This window comes from Carcharhinus amblyrhynchos, chromosome 9, assembly GCF_965287045.1.
Source record: "Carcharhinus amblyrhynchos chromosome 9, sCarAmb.v2.hapA, whole genome shotgun sequence".
In the NCBI taxonomy this organism is placed as follows: domain Eukaryota; kingdom Metazoa; phylum Chordata; class Chondrichthyes; order Carcharhiniformes; family Carcharhinidae; genus Carcharhinus; species Carcharhinus amblyrhynchos.
Window position 1 is genome coordinate 27,594,349 of NC_137332.1, and position 25,227 is coordinate 27,619,575.

Sequence of the window (25,227 nt, forward strand, 5' to 3'; positions counted from 1 at the left end):
CCTGTGCTCACCCATTTTCTTTCCCTGTTGGGTGCCGAGAGTTACAGGCAAGGGAATGGCAGTGATTTGAGAAACATCAGCTCTAAGGCCAGGAACGATTGTGCAGAGCCAATCCTCCAGTTTCTCACCAGGGTGGGATTTTAGAGACAGCAACCATCCAACTTCAAGTCTTTTTGAAGTGGGCAGTGTATCACATCATTGTTGTTGTAGAAATTTCAGACTTAAGAATGGCAGCATGTTACTTAGGCCCAACATCATCACCATTGGTGGAGGGGGTGCATGGTGGAGTTTGTAATTTAAAATTGTAAGGGTCTCTACCATTGTACAATTGATTATCGGATAATCAATTGCACTCCCACACACAGTAACTTGTGCAAATGGAAGACAGTGTACTGACCTGTTTCATGGAGGGAGGCTACTTCTAATATGCAAATTCAGGGCTGATGACAAATGTTGTATCCTAATTGCAAATGTTAAGATACATATGGGTGGAAGCCCAGAAACAAATGCAAAGAATATTTTGTAATTTTCTGGAACTCAAACCCATCACACGGCCTGCCACCGCCCCCCCCAACCCCCGTCCCTACCCCAGTTATTCTCTGCCTCAGGGTGATGTTGTATTGATGCATGGAGCTTGCCAGCTGCATGCAAATAAGACCTGGGCCTCAAAATGGCTTTACGTTGACTGGGTGGATTGCAATTCCCAGCTACAAGTGCGAATCAGTCTTCAATCATTCTTAACTGCCCCAGTCTAGGTTTTCCATTGTTTGATTCTGCTATTCTGGTTCCCAAGCATATTCACTACTTGTGCGCATTTGTAGCAATGTAATGCTTTGGATCAATTTGTGTTAAATAAACAAAGACATTTATAAACTCACCTGACTCCTGTAACGCAGCATTTGTGGCCAACTATATTTATGGCAACATTCATATAGTAATCATGATGTGGAGATGCCAGCGTTGGACTGGGATAAACACAGTAAAAAGTGTCACAACACCAGGTTAAAGTCCAACAGGTTTATTTGGTAGCAAACGCCACTAGCTTTCGGAGCGCTGCTCCTTTGCCAGGTAAGGAGCAGTGCTTCGAAAATAGTGGTGTTTGCTACCAAATAAACCTGCTGGACTTTAACCTGGTGTCATGAGACTTCTTACAACATTCATATAGCGTAGGATACATGCACCTTGCTAATTCCCAATAACAGGTATGAATAAATGGGCAGCACAGTGGCACAATGGTTAGCATTGTTGCCTCACAGTGTCAAGGAGCTCTTGTTTGATTCCCAACTTGGGTCACTGGCTGTGCAGAGTCTGCATGTTCTCCCTGTGTATGCATGGGTTTCCTCCAGGTGCTCCAGTTTCCTCCTACAGTTCGAAAGATGTGCTAGTTAGGTGCATTGGCCATGCTAAATTCTCCTTCAATGTAACCAAATAGGCGCCAGCGTATAGTGACTAGGGAATTTTCACAGTAACTTCATTGCAGTGTTAATGTAAGCCTACTTGTGACACTAATAAATAAACCAAATTGTCACAAGTTGGTGCGCACTTTCTGCTGCACTTAGGTCCAGACTCAAATCATTCTGGCAAAATACGTCTGAAGGTGGCACTCTGTTTGCCTATATATAAAATCGATCAAACAGCAGGAGGTTCTGGTTCTTTGCCTTTTGCCAGATTCAAGTCACTCATGGCGGTGACTTGAGCAAACCTCAACTAAGTAAGTTACTTTTTAACATTCAGTCCAAGCTGAGGTTCCTTGGGTTCAGCTCAGTACACAACACATACAGCTGTCCACATTAACCTGGCACCTTGCCTGAATGGGTTTCTTGTTTGAGTCAAAAGTAGTTTCTGTTTCACTTGTTGAGCTTTAATCCATGCATCAATTATTTTTGTTGACTGGCTTCAACTCAACAATGGGGAATTGTGACTGAGTGAGATCAACCTATAACTTCATCAGCTAATCCAAAAAAACATATTGAGCTGTTTAAAGAGGACATGTTTTTCTTTAAAATACCACAAAAGTCACTGACTAAAGATGGCTACCACCAGTCACTTGTTATCTGGTATTATAAATTGACTAATTTTCTGGAAACTTCCTGTACAGAATCCACTGCAGACATGTTGCATGGAATTTCTGACCTGGGGGATGTGAAGGTCACTTCAAAAAAAGGGACTCTTGAAAGGAAGATATTAAGGAGGGGGAGACAAATCACTCTTTGGTTGCTGTCCATTGGTGCAGTGTCCCCCTCCTCCCCTCCCAGGTTGAATTTCCCTCTCTTCCTACCCACTCCCTCACTTAAACTCATGCTCTCCCCTTCCACTGCTCTTCTCCCGAACCTTCCCAAACCCTCCTTGCCCAAGTACCCAGATCTACCTGCTCTGGAGATCCAAGGCCTTGGTCTCCTTTCTTTAGTCGCAGTTCTGGGGATGGCCACTGAGGCCTTCTTGGAACTTCTGGAAACAGATTGTTTGGCAACTCCAGAGGGTGACACCTCACCCCAAAGAAGGCAGAGATCCTACTCGGCCATGATTAGTCCACTCCACTGTGCATCACAGGTGGTTGATGTGAAGTGTGGGATGCCCCGGGTGGGGATGGGGGATGGGACCCCCATTATTCTGTCCGGTGTACCTTCATCAGAAAAAAAAACTGAGGAAAACTCCATTGATTTCAGAAAGCCAGATCATGGAATTAAAAGGAAGGAAATTGTCTCCAATAAGATGCAGTTACCTGGATTTCAATTCAACTCAAGGAATTTAGAAAGAGATTATCTAACTTCAGCTGCAAGGTTCAATAATCCCTGCCTCAAGGACAAGCAAAGGACTTAATCATATATTTGTTTAACTTATCTTTGGACTCTAACTTTTCTTTTGTGTGTGTGTGTGTGTGTGTCAGTACTTCTTGGGTTTAGTAACCAAACCTGGTTTGATTTGTTCATTATTCAAAATTTGAATTGGAAAAGGCAACTATGGGGAAAATACCTTTGGAAAACCTTTGTTGCAATCAACTAAGGAGGCTGAAAAAAGCAGTTTGTCTTCTCACGCAGTCGTAACAGCTTCCTATATTTATATACTTAGTTTCCTAGTACATGCTTCTTATTCTAGAGTCATAGAGGTTTACAGCACGGAAACAAACTCTTTGGCCCAACTTGTCCATGCTGTCCAGATTTTAACCTCTAAGCTATTTCCAGTTGCCCATGTTAGGCCCCTATCCCTCTCCACCTATCGTACCCATGTAACGGTCAAAATACTTATTAAAATACAAAATGGCACCCGCCTCTACTATTACCTCTGTCGTTCCAGACACTCACCACTTTCTGTGTAAAAAATTGCCCCTCTAGATCCTTTCGTATCTCTCCTATCTCATCTTAAACCTATGCCCTCTAGTCTTAGGTTGCCCTACCTTCCGGAAAAAATATTGACCTTATCTATGCCCCCCATGATTTTATAGACCTCTATAAGATCATCCCTAAGCCTCCTACACTCCATTCAAAAAAGACCCAGTATATCCAGCCTATGCTTATAACTCAGACCAACAAGGCCCAGTAGCTTCCTAGTAAATCTTTGCTGCACTCTTTCTAGTTTAATAATATCCTTTCTATAATAGGGTGACCAGAAATGTACACGATATTCCAAGTGTGGTCTTACCAATATCAAGATGTCACAACTCCTGTATTCAATGTTCTGACAAATGAACAAGTCCTGTATTCAACGTTCTGACAAATGAACAAGTCCTGTATTCAATGTTCTGACCCGAGACTCCACTATCATAAGAACATAAGAACATAAGAAATATCAAGGAGCTATGAACCTATAACCCTAGATGTCTTTGTTCTCTAACTCTCCCAAATGCTTTAATATTAACTGAGTAAGTCCTGCCCTGGTTCAACCTACCAAAATGCATCACCTCGCATTTGTCTAAATTAAACTCCATCTGCCATTCACCAACCCACTGGCCCAATTGGTCAAGATCCCGCTGGAATCCTAGAAATCTCCTTTACTGTCCACTATGCCACCAGTTTTGGTGTAATCTGCAAATTTACTAACCATGCCTTCTAAATTCTCATCCAAATCATTAATATAAATGATTTTGATAAACATAATCATTAAACATTATCATTAATATAAATGATAATGATAAACTGTGGACCCAGCACTCATCACAGAGACACATCATTGGTCACAGGTCTCCAGTTTGAAAAACAATTCCCTACAACCACCCTCTATCTTCTGTCATCAAGCCTGTCTTGTATCAGTTGGCTACCTCATTCCGGATCATGAGATTTAAATTTATGCAACAACCTACCATGCGATACCTTGCTAAAGCACATGTAGACAACGTCAGCTGCACTGCCCTTGTCTACCTCTTGGTTACGCCTTCAGAAAAACTCAGTCAAATTCGTGAGACGTGATTTTCCACTCGCAAAGCCATGCTGATTGTCCCTACTCAGTCCTTGTGTCTCTAAATGCCTGTAAATCCTATCTCTCAGAGTACCTTCTAACAACTTACCCACTATAGACACTAGGCTCACCAGCCTATAATTCACAGGCTTTTCCCTGCAGCAGGGATTATTGTTTATTGGGCAGGGATTATCTTGATTATTACTGGAATCATATAAAATGTCAACAGTGGAAATTTCTTTAGTGCTCCCTTAGTGTCATATTATTTAGTTGTGAGAAGGTTGTTTTGCATCCTACACCACTCCAGGACTTCTAGCAAGGGAAATCTTCACCATATAGACCAGGAAATATGTGCATAAAAAAATGTATTCAAATGGTGCCCTTCATGACTCTAGACATCTCAAAGCACTTTACAGCCAATAAGGAATTTTTGAAATGCAGTCTCTGTTGTAGCAAAGAAATATATTTGCCACTTGTGCTTCACGAGACAGGCTGCAATGGAATTGTGTGACCTGCTGCATGCAGATAACATCTGGGACAGAAACAACTCTTCTCAGACCTTCCAGTCAACATCCGCCAAGTCAAAGCCTGCAATATTTACATGTAACAGGCATGTGCCAAAACACAGTGCGAGGGGGACACTTCCAACACTGTGAGGATGGTCTACCAGCGGGAAAAGTAGCGGGATTCTCTGAAGTTCAAATTGTCCAAAAGGCCACAGATCGACCGGGACTTAAGGAATTGAGTTATAAGGAGAGATTGGATAGACTGGGACTTTTTTCTCTGGAGCGTAGGAGGCTGAGAGGTGATCTTACAGAGGTCTATAAAATAATGAAGGGCATAGATCAGATAAATAGTCATTATCTTTTCCCAAAGGTAGGGGAGTCTAAAAGGTTTAAGGTGAGAGGGGAGAGATACAGAAGTGTCCAGAGGGGCAATTTTTTTCCCACAGAGTGTGGTGAGTGTCTGGAACAAGCTGCCAGAGGTAGTAATAGAGGCAGGTACAATTTTGTCTTTTAAAAAGCATTTAGATAATTACATGGGTACAATGGGTAGAGAAGGATACAGGGCAAATGCGGGCAATTGGGATTAGTTTAGGGTTTCAAAAAAAAGGGCGGCATGGACAATTTGGGCCGAAGGGCCTGTTTCCATGCTGTAAACCTCTATGACTCTATGATCTGGGCATTTGTTTGTTTCTCCTCAGCTGCCATCCCCCTTTGTGATAAAAGTGTATTCCATCTTTTACACACGTTATTTCATTGTGTCAATGAAACATGATGTTTTACATTGTACCTCCCAGATGGCTCAGGCATTCCCAATTTAGATAGGTGCTTCCAAGACCCAAAAGCAATGTGAGGTGCACACTAACAACATCTATCTCCTGATAGTACAAACTCCTTCCTTATTTACTCTCCAGCACAAAGGCTGCCTCTGTCCATCTCTGTACCTCTCCACCATTACTTTCACCCATCTTCCGCTGAAGCCCTCAACCATGTCTTTCCCACCCAGATTTGATTATGCCAATGCTCTCCTGACTGGCCTTCTAACATCCATTGTTCGTAAACTTTAGTTGATCTAAAACTCTGCTGCCAATACAATGTCCCAAACCAAATTCTGCCCACTCATCAACAATACCCTTGCTGACTTGCATTGGATCCAATTCCTCAATGCATCAAATTTGATCCTTAAATCCTGCTATGGCCTTTCTTTTCCCTTTCTTTGTTACCTCCACTAATACTACACCCACTTCTACCACTGAGCTCTCCATTCATCTGGCCTCCTGTGTCTCTGGTCTTTTTCTGCCTAACTGGTAATCAGGCTACCAGCCCTTGAGGTCCCAGGCTCAGGAAATCCTTCCCTACTCCATATGACTCTCCATCACTCTCTTCTCCTTTAAAATCCTCCTTAAAATGTATCTTTCCGCTCCGAATTTTGGTCACCCATTCTAATGTCTCCTTGTTAGGTTTGGCATCCATTTTTCTTTTGTTGAGCACCATGAGGCATTTTTTTACCTGGGTGGTATAAAAATGTAAGTTACAGATACTAGGTGTAATACGCCGTGGTGGAATATTTTGAAAGGAGCATGGCAACATTGTTCTGCTCTTTTAATTACCGTCGCTGCCCATCTTGAAGTGGAAGCAAAAATTCTCGATCCAGGCTACAAAATCTCACAGGGCTGCACACAAGGGAACCGAGTACAAGCAATAACAATTTGCATTTTTATGGCATTCCTCACATAAAGAAATGTCGCAGAACACTTTACAAGGGGCATCGAGCTGGATAAAAGGAGGAAGTTAGACAGAGACAACGCCACATCAACCATTTATTGTGTTTTCTAAATCATCAGGGAGAGGGGAACTTTAAAGAATGCTATGTTTTGGTCTCAGTAATGGAATGATCCAAGAAGCAGGAAAACATACTCTGCACATTTTATTTTTTCAATACTGCACATAGATGACCTCTATACGAAGCAGCGTCTTAGATAAAACTAATGATTTTACTGGGAGTGAAACTTCAATGTTACCAAGGCCAGTTTCCAAAGTTGGTGATGGTATGAAGTATAAAAGCTTTGAAATAACATTGATTCCTCCATGTCTTGTAAAAATCTATGTGTGTACATAATTTGAAAATATACTTCGGGGTCATTTATTTGATGTGAAAAATCTATAAAGTGTGTTTGCTACTAATTGTTAGCAGGCAGAAAAAAGATGTGCATTGTCTGCATCTGGAGCTTTGTAAAAGTCAGCACGCTCATAAATTATCAAGCAGCAGGAAATGCCTCCCTTTTTTTGTCTCCAGAGAACTTGAAACTTTTTCTCCCTTCCTGCACTTGCTTGCTAATGGCATGAATAAAACTTTTAATTAGTGGGGATCTTTGAAAGGCTCAGCCTCAATGACAAATGATTTAAAGGATGCCTTTATTCAAAAGCTGACAGGGACTGGATTTAAAGGCAGCTTTATTATCAAAAAAGCTTGGGGCAACTTGAAGGTGAGAAAGCTAACCCGCCCTTTGGGCAGACCCACTACTCTCATTTGAAGAGGAGGGGAATGTAATTATTCTTTGGCACTTGGTAATAAACTGGAAGAATGAACATATCACTTACCTCACATCAACAGATGAGCTACCTTCTTTGAGACCAAGAGTCACTGAAGCCATATTGCTTCAGGCAAGCAATGAAGGATGCACGATTGTATTGCTGAAGAGCAAAGGAGGGGTGGGCATCTCTCTGGGAGGACATAACTATGAGGGAATGAACCTTATTCTCTCCAGCTGTTAAACTGAGAGATGATTTAAGCTATTCTTTGGCCTTAGTCAACTTCTACAATGGAAGCAGCAAGGAGGACAGTATTCGCTAAGTGGCAAAATTAATTAAGATCGTAAACGAGGAAACTGAAATAACACCATGCCATGTCAAGCTATTTATTTTAATTGATTTATCACCATCACTAAAATATTGCAGAGAGTAATTTGAGACAATTTGTTTAAGCATTCCTACGTTAGTTCCCACAGTATAATTTCAAGACTTGAATTAGTAGAGATACCAGCGCCTGTCCAAATGCTATTTTCTTGTGTCTCAGGTAGTTCTTTCCTTCCTCCTACATAGTATATAACGGGTACAAGATTTAAGTGTTGTGTTGAATTACTCTGCAATAATTTTGATCCAAAGTAAGGAAAGAACATTTGTTTTATTTGGGTGTCAGTTTACTTTGTTGCTTTGTAAATAGAACGGCACTCAGCTAGAATGCAGGACAATCTTTGTTCTTTATTCATTGAGGTGCTGTCAAGGCCAACATTCCACTGCCCATCCCGATTAGATTACTTTAGAAAATGGTGATGAGCCACCTCCTTGAGTTGTTACATTCCATGTGGTGAAGGTACTCGTTCCAGGATCTTGACCCAGTGACAATGAAGGAACGACCATATATTTCAAGTTGAGTGGCTTGGAGAGGAACTTGCATGCATTGGTACTCCCATGCCTTTCCGCCCTTCTAGATAGTTGAGGTTGTAGGTTTGGGAGTTGCCATTGCAGAAGCCTTGGCAGGTTTCTGACCCAGCCGCGGTATTCCAAAGGTTGGGGCTGATTGTATGCTTTAAACAAGACTGATAAGAAACCACTGGTTAAGGGAAAGCAGATGGAAAATGGGTGAAGTAGGCCTAATTACCAGTGACAATTTGATAAGATGAGTTGAGCCAATAACTTAAAATTTCTTTCTTTTGGTCTTTCCACAATGCTGGGATAGGTTAGTGTTAATAACATTGTATGTAATGGCATTTTTATGTTGCAGAGATGTGTCCATTGGGAACTAAAACATTGCTAAAACATTCCAAAACCAATGGGTGTTGGAATGGCAAAAATAACTTACTTTCTTCAGGTTCAATTGAATTTGGTTCTCAGGAGTGAAAGAACAATGGTACAATCCACTGCCCAGTCCTGTGAATACCCCCAAATGGGCAGTGATATTATTCAGTGATTATGTCATATGTTGGTTTTGGAATAATTCCAATAAATCAGCATTTGGTTGGCAGGTCAGAAATGACTCAGACTGTACCTGCCCCCCATCCCACCACAGTTAGGTCAAAAGTTTGGTATTGAATCGTATACTCAGTTCCAAACTAACTTCAATGGTGGCACAGTGGGTAGCACTGCTGCCTCACAGTACCAGGCCTGGGTTCAATTCCTGGCATGGGTCACTGTCTGTGCAGAGTCTGCATGTTCACCCTGTATCTGTGTGGGTTTCCTTTGGGTGCTCCGGTTTCCTCCCAATGTCCATAAAGTGTACTGGTTAGATGCATTGGCTATGCTAAATTCTCCCGAACATGTGCTGGAGTGTGGTGACCAGGGGATTTTACAGTAATTGCATTGCATTATTAACATAAGTTGAGTTGTGACCCTAATAAATAAATTTTAAAACTTTAAACTTCTTAGAAATTGGGAACAAACATTTACAGTTCAGTTCCATCGTTCTTCACTGCGGCCTGCATACAGATAAACACAACAGGTGAAGGATTTACAATCTTGAGATGACTGAAGGTTTCTTCAGATGGTCTTCCTATCCATGTCTATATTCCTCAATCATCAACGATACGAAGTGTAAATACCTAGTACAATGGGTGAAAAAAGATATCCTGACTCGAGTGCTGAGATCCAACATTGAGGCATCACAGCAAAACTATAACTGACCTTTAATGTTGATGATATCTAGATGGAATGTAGCTCGAGGATGCTTTAGAAGTTGGCAAATACACTTTAGGCTACACAAACACAAACCTATTTAACTGCCTTTATAAATAATGTCTACAGAGTTCCTTAGTTCTTTCAAAGAACTTGCATGAAAGCAGCAAATTGAATATGAAATAGGTCAGACTGATTTAGCAATTAGCTGACTGAATTAAAGCAAGCAGTATTTAATTATTATGTAATATATTCCAACAAATGTCCTCCTGTTATGGAAAAAAAAAGGGGAAGGGAATAATAATTTAGCACATGATCTGGTTCTATGTCCTAAATCAGTATTACATCCTTTCCAACTCTATAATACTGCGCAACTTGAAAATTCAAGATGTATCATGGAACCATCAGGGAGCACAGCAGCAAGAATACTTTAAAGTGAAGATTTACTATCTAAGCATATGTTGCAATTAATACCTAGTACCTCATTGGCAAAGCAGTTTATTGGTAGGATCAGGTGACCAGTATAAATCATTGAGCTTTCCCTGGCTGGGCCTGATGTCACTTAAATCCTTCAACTGGATCAATATTTTAGAAATTATTTATGTCCTTATTTTCTTCAGTTTAATGCTTCGAATCAAGTAAGGACATTTGCAGTTAATTTTGCGAGTAAGCATTGTTTTTACTGCACTTGATGTTATTGTCATGTACCAAAGATGGGAAATGGCCACATCTGCACTGACCCCGTATTTATCTGACATTTGATTCGTGCATGTTTGGTGAAGCTGTTGGAGAAAGAAAAAACATCAATTAAGCTCATTGGTTGAAAGGGGTGGATGGGATGATCCAGTTAAAGAACATGTTACATACAGGTCTAACTCAGAGTAGCATTGGCAGGATGAATTAGAAAGAGTGCAGCAGCTCAGAAATTTGTTCTAACCTGATTGCCTTTCACCTTCTAGTTGTTCAGAGCAGTGAACAGAGAAGCTGTCAAAATCTGACTGCCATCCACTTAAATTTGGAGAAATTTCCATGTAAAGACAGAGATAAGTCATCCGCCTGCCTGCTTGATTACTTTGCATTGCTGGTAAGTGCCTCTTCTCCAATCAAATTGAGTTGGGTTTTGTTAAAGCTGGGAGTTGGAGAACATTTTTCGAGTGTTCAAGCCTGACGCTAATATTGGTGAATTTCTGATTTGGGATTAGAGGACTTATTTCCTATCTGTTAACAGACGACATACAGATGGTGAACATATTTGGTGAAAGCACCTGTGACATGGTTAATAGACCCAAGTTTAAAACCTTTCCCAGGGTGAGATTGTCCCGGAAATCCCCAAAGGCTGATGGTGAGCGGGTAAAGTGGCGTTCAATCTGCCAACGACAATGTCGGCAGCACTTAGTGCCAAACAGTTTCTGCCGTGTTTTCCACACCGTATTGCATAGCCTCTGATTCGCTCGCCACACCATCACCTCAGTGCTAAAACATCTGGGTGCTACATTTAAAGCAGCCCTCGCACACACCAGCCACATTTCATAGGTTGCCAGGAAGTGATGGCTACCAAGAAATCCACCCTCAAGTTTTCAAACACCTCCCTGGGTGCCCTATGAGGCCCAATGTATTGTCCTCTACCCACATACACGAGGAAATCCAGCCAGCAAGATCACTAGCCCACCATGGGAGGCAGTGACGGCAGTGGTCAGTGCTAACACCCTGGGGAAGAAGACAACCATCCTGTGCAGGAAGAGGATGAGTGAGCAATCTGTTGTGCAAAGGTAAATCACTCTTCCCATCACTCACACACCTATCACACAGAAATCGCGCTCACTACCAGCTCAAGGGACACCACTGCTCCCCTTCGCACACACATTTTCATCTCCCTTGTGGGTTGTGTCGTCATCTCACTGCTCCCACTCACCATCCACACATGTCAGGCATCTGCCTTGGCACGCATCCTGCTTACAGTCTCTCCTTCTGTATTTATGCAGGAAAAGTTTGCTCACAACAAGTGGGAGAGATCCCAGATGGGTGGAGGGATGCCAGAGCTGAAGGTCCGCACGGACTTTGAGGACAGAGCCACCCAGCTGGCCGGGTGGGATGCCAGCTGCTCCTGTGCTGGTGGTGAAGTCAGTGGCAATAAACCAAGTGAAGATCCCGCATTTGTATCATCCATTAGACAACAATGCTGGGAGTCATGTTGTCTGTCTCTAAAAGCCCCTGCCATGCACTAATGACCTTTCTTTCGCAGGCACATCTTACAGAGTCTACCAGACAAGGACTCCTGGCCTAAGAGCAGTGCAGAAGAGGAACTCACAGACCCTGACACTGAAGACCTGTCACAGCACTCACCCACACCCTCCACCAGCAGAGACACACATACCTCAGTGAAATCTAGATTTAGAGTTGCCTTGGAGCCACAACCTGATGGGCACCATGCTGTCAGATCCACAGCAGGCAGAGGAAGGGACATCCCAGTATGCCAGCATTCAGGGGGTTGCTGGAAGGCAGAAATCTGCTGCGCCCCAGTCAGATGACGAGTCTCTGGACTTGGTCATGCCTTGGTTGCTGGAAGGCAAACTTGGGAAAATCAGGAAGAGATCATATAATCAAGAATTCTACTGTGCAGAAGGCCATTCGACCCATTGAGTCTGCACCGACCACAATTCCACCCAAGCCCTAGTGCCATAACCCCATGCATTTACCCTAGCCACTCCCCCTGACAGTAAGGGTCAATTTAGCATGGCCAATCCACCTACCCTGCACATCTTTGGACTGTGGGAAGAAAACAGAGCACCTGAAGGAAACCCACGCAGACACAGGGAGAATGTGCAGACTCTGCACAGATAGTGACCCAAGCCAGGAATCGAACATGGATCCCTGGCACAATGAGGCTTACCATTGTACCACCATGTCGCTCCAATACTCTCCTTGCATTGAAAGACTGCATGGGGTAGTGTGTCTGCCTTATGTTTGAGGTGTTTGTGCTGACACTGCAACGCATTGAGGTCAATACAGCTAGGTAGCAGCTGCCATAGGGCACTTAGCCCAAGACATTTGTCCTAGTGCTCACAAAAGCCACGTAAAAATAATGGGCTGTCCTTATCACCCTCTATGAATCTAGCGGCAATAAACGTGCCTTGTCTGGATATCACCATTGCCTCCTGGCTGGCGTCCGATCTATTGAGGACCTCCTCAACCTCATCCCCTTTGACATCCTTTTCATCAGAGGAAATCTGCCATTCCTTCTTGGGCAGTTCCTCTCCCATGGCAGTGCCAGGTTGTGCAGGGCATACCTGATGAACCATGATGCGTGACACCCTCTGCAGATTGTATTGCAGGGCTCCATGAAACCAGTCCAGGCACCAGAACCTCACCTTGGCTGTCCTTCTGGTCTGCTCTACCAAAGTGAGTTGCAGCAAGAGTCTCATTGTATCTTGACTCAGCTGCACTCTGTGGTCTCCTCACAGACATCATCAGCCACATCCTCAGTGGATTGTCATCATCCCCAAGGAGCCAACACAGAAGCCTGTGTGAATCCTGAAAGATATCAGGGACTTGACTGGGGCTGAGAACGTAGGAGTTGTGCAAACTCTCCGGGAATTGAGCACACACCTGCAGGATGCATTTGGTGTGGCCACAGACCAGCCGAACATTCAGCAAGTGGAAACTCATAGGCCATTCAGATCTCCAGGGCTTCAAGCTCTAAACCATGTGAACTGCAAGAGTGCAGCCGATGGTACCCCGCACCTGTGTGAAACCAGAGATTTGAGCAAAGCCCATCAGTCTTGCATCCTGACTTGCCTGATCTCGATCAAAGTTGATGAAGTTGTGTGCCCTTGCGAAGATTGTGTCCATCACCTTCTGGGTGCACTTGTATGTGGAGCCTTGGAAGGAACAACTAGCATAAAAAATTGTAACTTTCAGCAACACTGCAGTGATTCCCTCTAAATCCCCATGGCGCTAAATATTGCAGAAGATGGTAGACATGACCAACTAGTTCGTTAGACATGAGTAGTCTCCAGTGACATTGGTTCTCTGACATCTGCAAGTATGCTAGGTGCTGTATGTGGTCGAGGGAGATTGTCTGGGGTTTATCCACTGCATGTGAAGCAGACTTTGCTCTGGTTTCATGGTTCTGCTCCTGCCTTTAGTGAGCCAGGCACATCCATTTACATCTCCTTCTCTCCTGCCTATGAGCAAGCAGAATGACATTGATATGACCAGCCTCTATGTTTTGAACTTTCTCCTTTACTGCAGTATCAAAAAGAGAGAGACTTGACTGAGGGCTTCTGTCTTCTGAGGATCACCCTTTGGCCATTTATCATCTGAAGCTGCCTCTCAAAGCCTCATGTCCCAGCCACAACATTGATGCCCAGTCTTTATTAGCATTCTAGTTTAGCACCATCCCTTGCCCCATATCAGATGACTGAGTGGCCACAGCTTTGGCTAATCTACTGCATCCTGAGTTCTCATTTTAGGCACAGACATTGTCCTAACTTTACCTCAAGGCTGTACGTTCAACCTAATCTTTGGGAGGCACATGTCAATACACACCTCATCACAAAGCTAAGGATGAGGAGTGCTCTCCTTAAGCATTGTGTCATTGCCAACTGTCTGAAGGAAGGAATGTCAGCCAATGGTGTAGGCACACCATGGGGAGGCGGGGATGACCATGGCAAGCTTCACAGATGTAAAATCAAACCTTGGCTTTCTCACAATATTTTCCACTCCCTTCGCCAAAACTGCCTGACTCTAATAGGGATGGAAAATCCCAGCCCATCATCCATAGATAATTTAGGCTGACTTGTCAGTGTAATGTGCAATGAGCACCATATTGTCTTTTTTCAGATGATGTGTTTAACCGTTGCTCCAACTGTCAAGTCTGTAGATGTGAAAGGTTCCGTGATACATTTCAGAGCAGGAAGTTCCTGCAAATACCTGGCCAATGTTTTTCCCTCAACCCAACTGGTCATTCGTCTTAGTTACTGATAATAAGATCTAGATGTGTGAACATTAGGCTAGTTAGCCAACCTTTTACAGAAATTGAGTGAAAGTGTTACGGTTCAGGTCACAAGCTCTAAAGTGTTTTATGGAGCTCGGCTTGATCATAGGTTTTGCATCTTCAATTTGGCTAGGATAAGCGTGAGATGTTTCACTTTAGGTGTGATTCAAATGACCCACTAGGGAGCTTTTATAAAACAAAGTTTAATTGAGAATATAGTTAACATGTATGGAAAGAAAATAAGCAATAACTTTATGAATTACAAACATAAACAAAACAACTACTTAAATGTAGAACTCTTGACAAATATATTTAAGGTGTTTCGATCAAACCAAAACCTTCCCTTTAAACAAGTTCAACACAGCAAAGCCTAATGCTCACGTGATACTAGAATTGAGTCCTTGGTTGGAGAATTGAAAACTCTCAGTCTTGTAAGTTCCAGTAGTCCCCTTGACACATTCAGAACAATTTGAAGTTAGAAAGGTGTCCCAGAACCCCAGGTAGACTCTGGTCAAGCAGATTTTCTACTCCAGGAAGGCAAGACCTGGTTTTCAGATGACGAGCAGAGTTTCCAAATAAAACAGGGAGAGAGAAAAACACTTCTTTTCAGCTTGCTGTCCCTTCTTAAAAGCTCAAACCTGCAGTTCAGGACTAGAAATGAAACAGCTCCTGTCACCTGATTTGCCAACCAGTTTTCCTCCTAACAATGCAGGGTCACAAAGCTAAGCTCAGAAAGTACCTGAGGCTCCTGTTTAAGCCACTTAAGGAGCAACAAAAGGACATCTGGTAGACATCTCGGCAGCAATGAGAAGCATTGAAACTGTGAGAGCTCTAGAGATTGTGATTAAAAAAAACCTTTTACTAATGTCACAAGAGTCAAGCACTTTAATTGCCATATCCTGAGCATGATCGAAACTCGAAATGAATGCATGTTCCTTTTCTTTTCCCCAGTTAGACTTTGATTACTTCACAAATTAGCACAGTGGTTAGCACTGCTGCCTCACAGCACCAGGGGCTCAGGTTCAATTCTGGCCTCGGGTCACTATCTATGTGGAGTTTGCACATTCTCCCCGTGTCCACGTATGTTTTCTCCAGTTTCTTCCCCAGTCCAAAGATATGCGGGTTAGATTGATTAGCCATGCGAAACTGCCCCTTAGTTTTAGAGGGATTAGCAAGGTAAATATGCAAGGTTACGGGAATAGGGCCTGGGTGGGATTGTGGTCAGTACAGACTCGATGGGCCAAATGGTCTCCTTCTGCACTGTAGGGATTCTATGATTCTAAACTGAAGACTTTGAATAATATTCAAACCATGGGAATCCAAATTAGGATAAAAATAGCTTTTATATTGTTTGCTGCATCTCAGAGAAACGATCTCGCTGCACTACTCTCTCTCATTTGGATTTGAAAAGAGCTGCCAGTCTCCATATAAGTCATTGTGGAGAGCTGGACTCTAGCATGCAGTACATAAATACACCGATTGACTTTACTTGGCCAGTGCACATGCACAAAGTAATGATGTTATGACTCCAGTTTGACAGGGAGCTGGGAGGGTGAGTGTGAGGCCAACAGATGAAGGACCTGGCTAGACCCTGGTTCTAACGACAGGAGGTCTTTAAAATGTGGCTTCATCTGCTCCCAGTAGCTGGCCTAATTGACAGCCTGACTGCTGGGCATGAGGGAAGCTCAGTTCCAGCCAGGGACTTTTGGGGACCGTCGCTGGCAAGCGCAGGTAGGGTGGAAGTGGAAAATTGGGACTGTGGCAAGAGATGTCATCAGTTGGAGCTGAGAGTCTCATTTTGGGATTGGGGGTCAGTGATTGGCAATTGGGTCCAGGGTTGGAAGTCATGCAATCAGTGTCAGGAGGTGTGGGAGGGGGGAAAACTCTGGCATCCGGGGTGGAGGAATGGGGAAGTCTATAATCGGGGTGATGGTCAGCGTGAAGTCGGCAATTGGAGCAGAGAGGATGTCTCAAGAGGCTGGTGTTGAGGAGTGGCAGAGGCCTGTGATTGGAGCAGTCGGAGAAAGGCCTGGAATCAAGGGGGTTGGAGGATCTGGGGATTAGCCTGGAGTGGGAATGGCAAGAAGCTGCTGATTGGGAATTCTGCGAAGCGGCCCTCAATCAGGGCTGGAGACGGGAAAGACTGGAATCCAGGGTTGGAGGAGGCTAAACTCTTATAGGAAAGGCTGAGAAAGAGCACTTCAATGCCTCCAAGCACACATGGATTGTTCTGAGTTTCCCTGTCCCCTGAGATACTCAGTGGCGTTTGTATTGTGGGAGCCCAGTTATAATGTATGAATTGAGAGCCACGCTGCTCCACAAGAGAACAATAAAACACTCTGATACCCATCACTGTAAAAATGTGACAGGCTAGAATGTAGTCATGATCTGCATACTTCACTTGTTAAACCAACCCCTCCTCCCAACCCACTTCCCCAACTCTGATCCTCTTCATCATGGAGGAGTTAATGGTGAGGGCTATAATAACAAATGGCTATAATGGGTGAGAATCTCCAGCCTCCTAACCGTTTGTTTCCCACTGGCAGGAGGTGGTGTGCTGTTTGCTAGCGGCGGGGTCCTGCTGTTGTCAGTGAGAATTCCCACTGACATCACCTCACACCGGTGGGAAACACATGCTGGCGGGACTGGAGAATCCCACTGACATGAACAGCCAGGGAATTCCGGCCAATATGTTGACATCATTGTTTCATCGAATAGAATCATAGGATCCCTACAGTGCAAAGGCAGCCATTTGTCCCATTGAGCCTGCACCCATAACAATCCCACCCAGGTCCTATCCCTGTAACCCTGCATATTTACCCTGCTAATCCCCCTGACACGAAGGAACAATTTAGCATGGCCAGTCAACCTAACCCACGTGTCTTTGGACTGTGGGAGGAAATCAGATCTCCTGAAGGAAACCCAAGCAGACACAGGGAGAATATGTAGACTCCTCACAGACAGTCATCCGACTCTGAAACTGGACCTGGATCCTTGGTGCTGTGAGGCAGCAGCGCTAAGCAACGTGTCACCCCTCAGCGGAATGTCACTGCAGTTCCTTGGAGCTGCTCCCGTATTTCCATGGTAACTTCTCTGGAGGTGTAATGGAAATCCTGTTTATGTGATGGGGTTTTCTGCCAACATTTCTGGCAAAGATTTAGCAACTCCAACAAAAGCAACTCCAAAAAAACTCCAGGCCTGTGTTTAAGACCAAACAGAAGTGCCTGGTTGCAAGCTTTAAGGAAGAAATAATTGCGATTGCCGCCATCTTTCTTTGATGCACATCTGGAGGTGTTGGACAGAAGGCTCCATAAGAATAATCTGAGTGTACTGCAACACTAATAATGGCTTATATTTATATTGCACCTTTAATATAAAACCTGTGCAGGTGCTTCAGAGGAGGATGTATTATCAAATGAAATTTGACAGTGAGTCACCTAAGGAGTGACCAGGACAGAGAACTAAAAACTTAGTCAGAAAGATAGAGTTTAAAAAGCCTCTGGAATGAGGGGAGATGAGAAGTTAGGAGAGAGAATTCCAAAGCTGGCCAGTAAGGCATTAATGCCAGACTGACAGAGAATAGGGCAGAATTTTCTCATTCCGTCCGTCACGGGAACAACAGCGGCTGTGACGCGGACCGTGCAAATGTCTGTTGACCTCGGGCAGGATTTTCCAGCCTTCAGGCTACAGCGTCTGGAAAATTGCACTCATAGAGTCCAGTACTTCAAAGATCATGAATCTTGACCACCAATGTTTATTGTATAGAAGACCTGAACAAAAAAACTCAATGTAAACTTGTAAAATTTGCAAATGATGTCAAAACTGCAAGGATTAAGGAGGCAGTCAATCATTTGTTCAGAATTAAATTGTTCAGAATAATACAAAAGCCGCAGCGCTTAGCACTGCTGCCTCACAGCACAAGGGATTCCGATTTGATTCCGGTCTTGGGTCACTGTGTGTGGAGTTTGCATGTTCTCCCCATGTCTCCGTGGGTTTCCTCCGGGTGCTCCGGTTTCCTCCCACAGTCCAAAGATGTGCAGGTTAGGTGGATTGATCAAGCTAAATTGCCCCTTAGTGTCCAAAGATGTGTAAGTTAGGGGGAATTCGTGGGATAAATTTGAGGTTACGGTAATAGGACAGGGGTGGGACTGGGTAAGATGGTCCAGACTCAATGGGCTGAATGGTCTCTTTCTGCACTGTAGGGATCTTATGATTCTATCAATAATGTAACTGGACAGACCAATGGCAAGTGAAATTCAGTACAGCCAAATAAACATATTGCATATTAATTGAAAGAAAATGAGGTTATGGATATGTTACAGAGGAGACACAATTAGCACAAGAGTATTTAAGAAACCTGTTTGAACATAACTTGTTTAATAGGCCATGAAATCCTGGGGTGGAACTCAAACCAAGAGCTTCAGAGGCAGGGTCACTACCCATTGGTTCATAGGACTTCCCTGTGCAATGTTGATGACATTGACAAAAGAACTTCAGAACACATAGCCAGAAAGAATAGAATATATGTCCGCAGAGAAACTTCTGAGGCTTTATAATAAGAATGCCATAGTCTCAGATGACCAAAGACTGCTCTCGCCTTTGAGTGGAAGAGCTGACTGGTGGCGACTTTAACCTGGAAATTACATATCCCAGGCAAGGGGCAAGGTTGGGAACACAGAACCTTCATGAATAACCTCAGCCAGTATGGGAATTGAACCTGTGCTGTTGGGAATTGAACCCGTGTTGTTGGGAATTGAACCCATGCTGTTGGTATCCTCCTGCATCACAAATCAGCTGTCCAGACAACTGAGATAACAAACCTCTTTATAATGCTTTGTAAGGCTGTATAATTCACTGATGAGAGTCCGTGTGCAAAGATCCCCGAAAGTTGGCACCCAGGTTGATAGGGTTGTTAAGAAGGCGTATGGTGTGTTAGCTTTTATTGGTAGAGGGATTGAGTTTAGGAGCCATGAGATAATGTTGCAGCTGTATAACTCTGGTGCCATCGCACTTACAGTATTGCGTACAGTTCTGGTCACCGCATTACAGGAAGAATGTGGAAGCATTAGAAAGGGTGCAGAGGAGATTTAGCAGGATGTTGCCTGGTATGATGGGATGGTCTTATGCGGAAAGGCTGAGGGATTTGAGGCTGTTTTCATTAGTGAGAAGAAGGTTAAGAGGTGACTTAATAGAAGCATATAAGATGATCAGAGGGTTAGATAGGGTAGACAGTGTGAAAATTTTTCCTTGGATGGAGATGGCTATCACGAGGGGGCATAGCTTTAAACTGAGGAGTGATAGATATAGGATAGTTGTCAGAGGTAGGTTCTTTACTCAGAGAGTAGTAAGAGCATGGAATGTCCTGACTGTAAAAGTACTGGATTCGCCAATATTAAGGGCATTTGAATGGTCATTGGATAAACATATGGATGATATTGGAATAGTGTAAGTTTGATGGGCTTTAGATTGGTTTCACAGATCGAGGACTGAAGGGCCTGTACTGCGCTGTAATGTTCTATGTTCTACTGCGCACAGTTTAAGTCAATCTCCTTCATAACTCTGTCAGAATTCATGCATTGGAAAGAACCAAGAATGATTGGGACAGATTAGAGAAACTCAGTTTCTAGCAGCTGAGAGAAAACTAATGGAATATCCAATTAAGGCAAGAATTAATGGAATCAGAAATCTAAACCCAGATATTACTGCAAAATGTCATATATTTAAGTCAGTGAAAATGAAATGTAAGTCATATACTCAAAAAAAAATGTTCACTCAAATCTGGATAAATGGAATCATCTACCAAACTATCAAGTCACAGATGTTCAGGCTGGCTAGCGGATTGGTTGAGTTGAAATGCAAGAGGGATGAACTTCAGTGGAACTGTTTCTGTCCTTGACTTTTTTGTGTTCCAAAGTTGATTATTTAAAAAATGTTGGTCTGCTGTAAATCTGTATCTAAAACCATAGAATCATAGAATGATATAGCATAGAAGGAGGCCTTTTGATCCCAGTGCCTAATCTCTTCTGCGCCCTCTCTAAGGCTTTAACAATTTACCTAACATGTAGTGCCCAGTATTGAATTCACCGAAGAGGCCTAAACAGTGTAGTATAAAGGTTTAGTCTAAATTCTGTTTTGTACATCATGCAAGAGGTTTTATAGACCCATCAGTCAGAAACATGGGGAGAACACATTATTTGGGATTCCTACACACACAGGCAAACATGCATTAACTCCACAGTATGTTAGTGACACCAAGAATCCCACATATCTTTGTAACAGTCACTTCACATTGTCCTGCCACCTTTACTACTGTATTTATTCCACCAGATCTCTCTGTTCCAATGCCACTTTACAATGGTTTCATTTAACTTATTTGCCTATTCTCATTCTCCCAAGCAAAAGCGATTGCTTTAGACTCCTTCGTGTTAAATTGTATCTGGCCTTTTGTCTGCCAGTTTACCATGTCCTTCTGTGTGTGTATTGTCCTCCTCATTGTTGTTTACATTTTTGAGTTTTGTGTTAGATCTGCAAACTTTGAAACTATGGCTTGATCGTCCAGTTCCAGGTCATTCATATATATCAAAAATAGTGGTCCCAATTCTGACCACTGGTAACACCATTGTGTATGTCCATTCACTTTGAAAAATCACTCTTTGTTTCCTATCCCTTATATATCATATCTAAGCAGCCACAATCCCAGGCTTCCATTTTGTTAACTAAACAAGAAAATGCTGAAATGAAGCATCAATATTCCCTTATGTCTGTACATTCTTCGTAGTTTATGACAAATAGATCCACAATAGACATAAACATATTATCACCCAGTTAGTCACTCCCAAAGTGACTTAACTGTAACCTCAAAGGTGCTTTCTTTAAGGTCTGATATTTCCATCAGGCATTTTTTTGTTACTCACAGAGAAAGATTACCAATTTTATATTCATTTGTGCTAAATTCTGATCACTTTGGCTCTCTCATGCCCAATAGAAATTGAATTGAGTTTGATTAAATTCTTAGCAATCTGCAAGGACTCCACATCAAAAGAGGAGACTGTCGCTCAGTTGTTTAGATATTGAATATTGCTGGAAAGGGAGACATTTTGCCGCAACTTCACAACTTGCACCCATCTGGACAAATACAGGAATGCAAACTTTCAAACAATCACAACCATTTCTACAACAGGAGAAAAAGGTGTGGCTTGGTTGGAAAGTCAACTGACTGGTTGAGGAATTGTCCTGGAGAAAGCAACAGGGAACCGAACCTTCTAGTTAATTCAAAATTGATGCAAGGCTTGTGTCTGCAAACTTTTGTCTGCAGAGAACACCTCCCTGCATAAGTCACTTCCAGAATGTGTAAATAAGCCACGTTGCTGGCTCTACTGATGACCTTAAATTGGATGTCAGTATAGCTATAGGCACACTTAGGATTGTTCAGTTTGTGCTGCCCAATCACAGAATTGCACCTAACACCAAACATTTAGGGCGGGACTTTACAGCCTCGTTCATCCTGAAACTGTAAAATCACATACGAGGTCAACGCACCTCCTCATTGTCCGCCTCTCGCCTGCTCCGATTCTGGTGATGGTCGGGGCAGTAAAATTCTGGCCTTAGTTTTCGATTTTGCAAGCACGGACTGGTTTGAGTACAGAGTATGTTCTGCTATCTACAACCTAAGGAACGTGCTGCTTGATTCAATCACTGAGATATGCAGCCAATGTGCCAGATATCTCATTGGCACTGAAATTTGTACATAACTTTGCTCAACTGTGTTGTAGGCAGAACATCCCGTTGATCTGACAGCAGCATTCTGTTAATGGAAAATATCACTCACATAGCTACTGCATGGTAGTAGTATGAGACACCAACCTTAACCTGTTGTTCAGATTTTTGAGGTACTTTCCTTTTCTAGGGTAATTTGATATAGACTGGGCACTTTTCTGGTTTGAAGGTGGCAGCCTTTGACCCATTCACGAGTTTATGCGATACAGTGAACAATGATCTGATCAGGATATCCTGCAGACAATTAATGTTGTACAAACTGTAGTAGAAATTGTTTACAATTTCACTTTCTAGCATTTGTTCTGATGAGTGCAAGAGGGAAAACTTCAGTAACCTATCTCTCTTTTCAGCAAAAAAGAGATTCTTCCCTTTAATATGCACTGGATACAAATCCAGGAAATAAAATTCTAAAAGTTATTTTTTAAAGTTTATTTGCTGGTGTCATTCGTAGGCTTACATTAACACTACAATGAAAGTTACTGTGAAAATTCCCTAGCTGCCATTCTCCAGCACCCACAGACCAAAGATGTGCGGATTAGGTTGATTGGCCATGCTAAGAAATTGCTCCTTAGTGTCCAGGGATGTGTAGGTTAGAGGGATTAGTATGTATAATATGTAGGGATATGGGGCTAGGGCCTGGGTGGGATTGTGTTCGATGCAGACTTGATGAGCCGAAGAGTCTCTTTCTGCACTGTAGGGTTCTATGATTCTATGAGGTATACTGAGAGAGAATTTAGTGTGGCTAAACCAGCACATCTTTCAGACAGTGGGAGGAAGTTGGAGCACCCTGAGGAAACCCACGCAGACACAGGCAAACATGCAGCCTCTGCACAGGCAGTGACCCAAGCCAGGAATCAAACCCGGGTCCCTGGTACTGTGAGGCAGCAGTGCTAACCACTGTGCCGCCCAGTGCAATGACTGTGCATTATCTCATTGCACCACCAGTTTCACCATGTGAATTGATTTTAGTAAAACATTGTTTAGATTTGAGAGCAATTGATCCTTAACTTTCACCATTTAAGACAATTCACCTGGTTGCACTATAGTATTATGTAAACAAACGCATATCCCATGATTTTCTCTTTCACAGGTGCTTTACTCTTCTCAAGGAAAGATTCAGTCACAATACGAACTGATCTGAGAGCGAGACCTTTGTTTCGATATAACACAATTGGAGCTCCTTTTGCGAAATGACAGATCCAGTAACACACTGGTAAGCTTATACATTCAGTTGGTTTCGTATCTGGCACGATTTTTCTGACCATTCCCTGGACACCATCCAGTTGCCCGGCTGCACAAATTATCAAAAAGAAACAGTAACTCTTTGGCCGAGTCCCCATTCTTTCTACTTTTCCTCTTTATTTCTGGAGGTCTCTTTACAACAGGCCCATCAGAAACAGTTAAATGAAGCAAGAGGAGGAGTTGTTGCCACCATCCTGTCTCCATACAATGATCTTCAACTCACTGAATGCGCCAGCACAGGGTTGCCCTAAGTACTTAGCAATGTGTCCCGCCTCTGAAACCCTGCTGACTAGAAAGTCTGTAGGTGGCTTTAAAATGACTGGAAAGTAAAGGTGACAAAACTGTCTTTTTTTAAATTCATTTATGGGACTTGGCCAGCATTTATTGCCCATCTCTAGTTACCCTTAGGAGGGCAGTTGAGAGTCAACCACATTGCTGTGGTTCTAGAGTCACATGTAGGCCAGACCAGGTAAGGACAGTAGATTTCCTTCCCTAAAGGACATTAATGAACCAGATGGTTTTTGCAACAATTGACAATGGTTTCATGGTCATTATGAGACTTTTAATTCCAGATTTTTTTAATTGAATTCAAATTCCACCATCTGTCATGGCGGGATTCGAAATCGGGTGCCCAGAACATTAACTGAGGTTCTGGATTAATAGTCTACTGATAACGCCATTGGACGCCTCCCCTAATAGAACATAGAACATAGAACATAGAACATTACAGCGCAGAACAGGCCCTTCGGCCCACGATGTTGCGCCGACCAGTTACAAAACAATGACCCACTAACCTAAACCAATCCCTTCTCGTCCATAAACCTATCCACGGATCTCTTAAACGCCCCCAAACTAGGCGCATTTACAACTGCAGCAGGCAGGGCATTCCAATCCCTCACCACCCTCTGGGTAAAGAACCTACCCCTGACATCTGTCCTATAACTACCACCCCTTAATTTAAAGCCATGCCCCCTCGTGCTAGATTTCTCCATCAGAGGAAAAAGGCTATCACTATCCACCCTATCTAAACCTCTAATCATCTTATATGTTTCAATAAGATCCCCTCTTAGCCGCCTTCTTTCCAGCGAAAACAACCCCAAATCCCTCAGCCTCTCCTCATAGGACCTCCCCTCCATACCAGGCAACATCCTGGTAAACCTCCTCTGCACCCTCTCCAAAGCCTCCACATCCTTCCTGTAATGTGGGGACCAGAACTGCACACAGTACTCCAAGTGTGGCCACACCAGAGTTGTGTACAGTTGCAACATAACGCTGTGACTCCTAAATTCAATCCCCCTACCAATAAACGCCAAGACACCGTATGCCTTCTTAACAACCTTATCTACTTGATTCCCAACTTTCAGGGATCTATGTACACATACACCTAGATAAGCAACAAAAGATTTTTTGAACACCTTCCCTCTTAAATTGATGTATCCACACAACTGTGTTCAGTTATCTAATTAAACCTGCAGTGTTCTTGGATGCAATGGACAAAGCTGGAAAGATGTCCTCTTCTACTTGGACATCTGAGCATAATTTTACTCAGATGTAGAAAATTAGATGGTGTGTTGTGGGTGGGGGGCTGTGGTTGATTCAGCATCTTGTTCCCCTTTTATATTTCCCCACTTGTCTCCTCCTTTGCGT

At 43.1% G+C, this 25,227-nt stretch overlaps 1 long non-coding RNA gene across 1 annotated transcript in view; it reads left to right on the forward strand.

Annotated features, from left to right (window-relative positions):
• LOC145348334 (uncharacterized) overlaps positions 1 to 23,498 on the forward strand; it is a 49,821-nt gene extending 26,323 nt beyond the window's left edge. Inside the window, exons 2-3 of the long non-coding RNA XR_013887928.1 lie at positions 10,526 to 10,650; positions 23,429 to 23,498. This is a non-coding gene — a long non-coding RNA (uncharacterized LOC145348334). The remainder of the gene's footprint in view (positions 1 to 10,525; positions 10,651 to 23,428) is intronic.
• Positions 23,499 to 25,227: the final 1,729 nt, after the last annotated feature.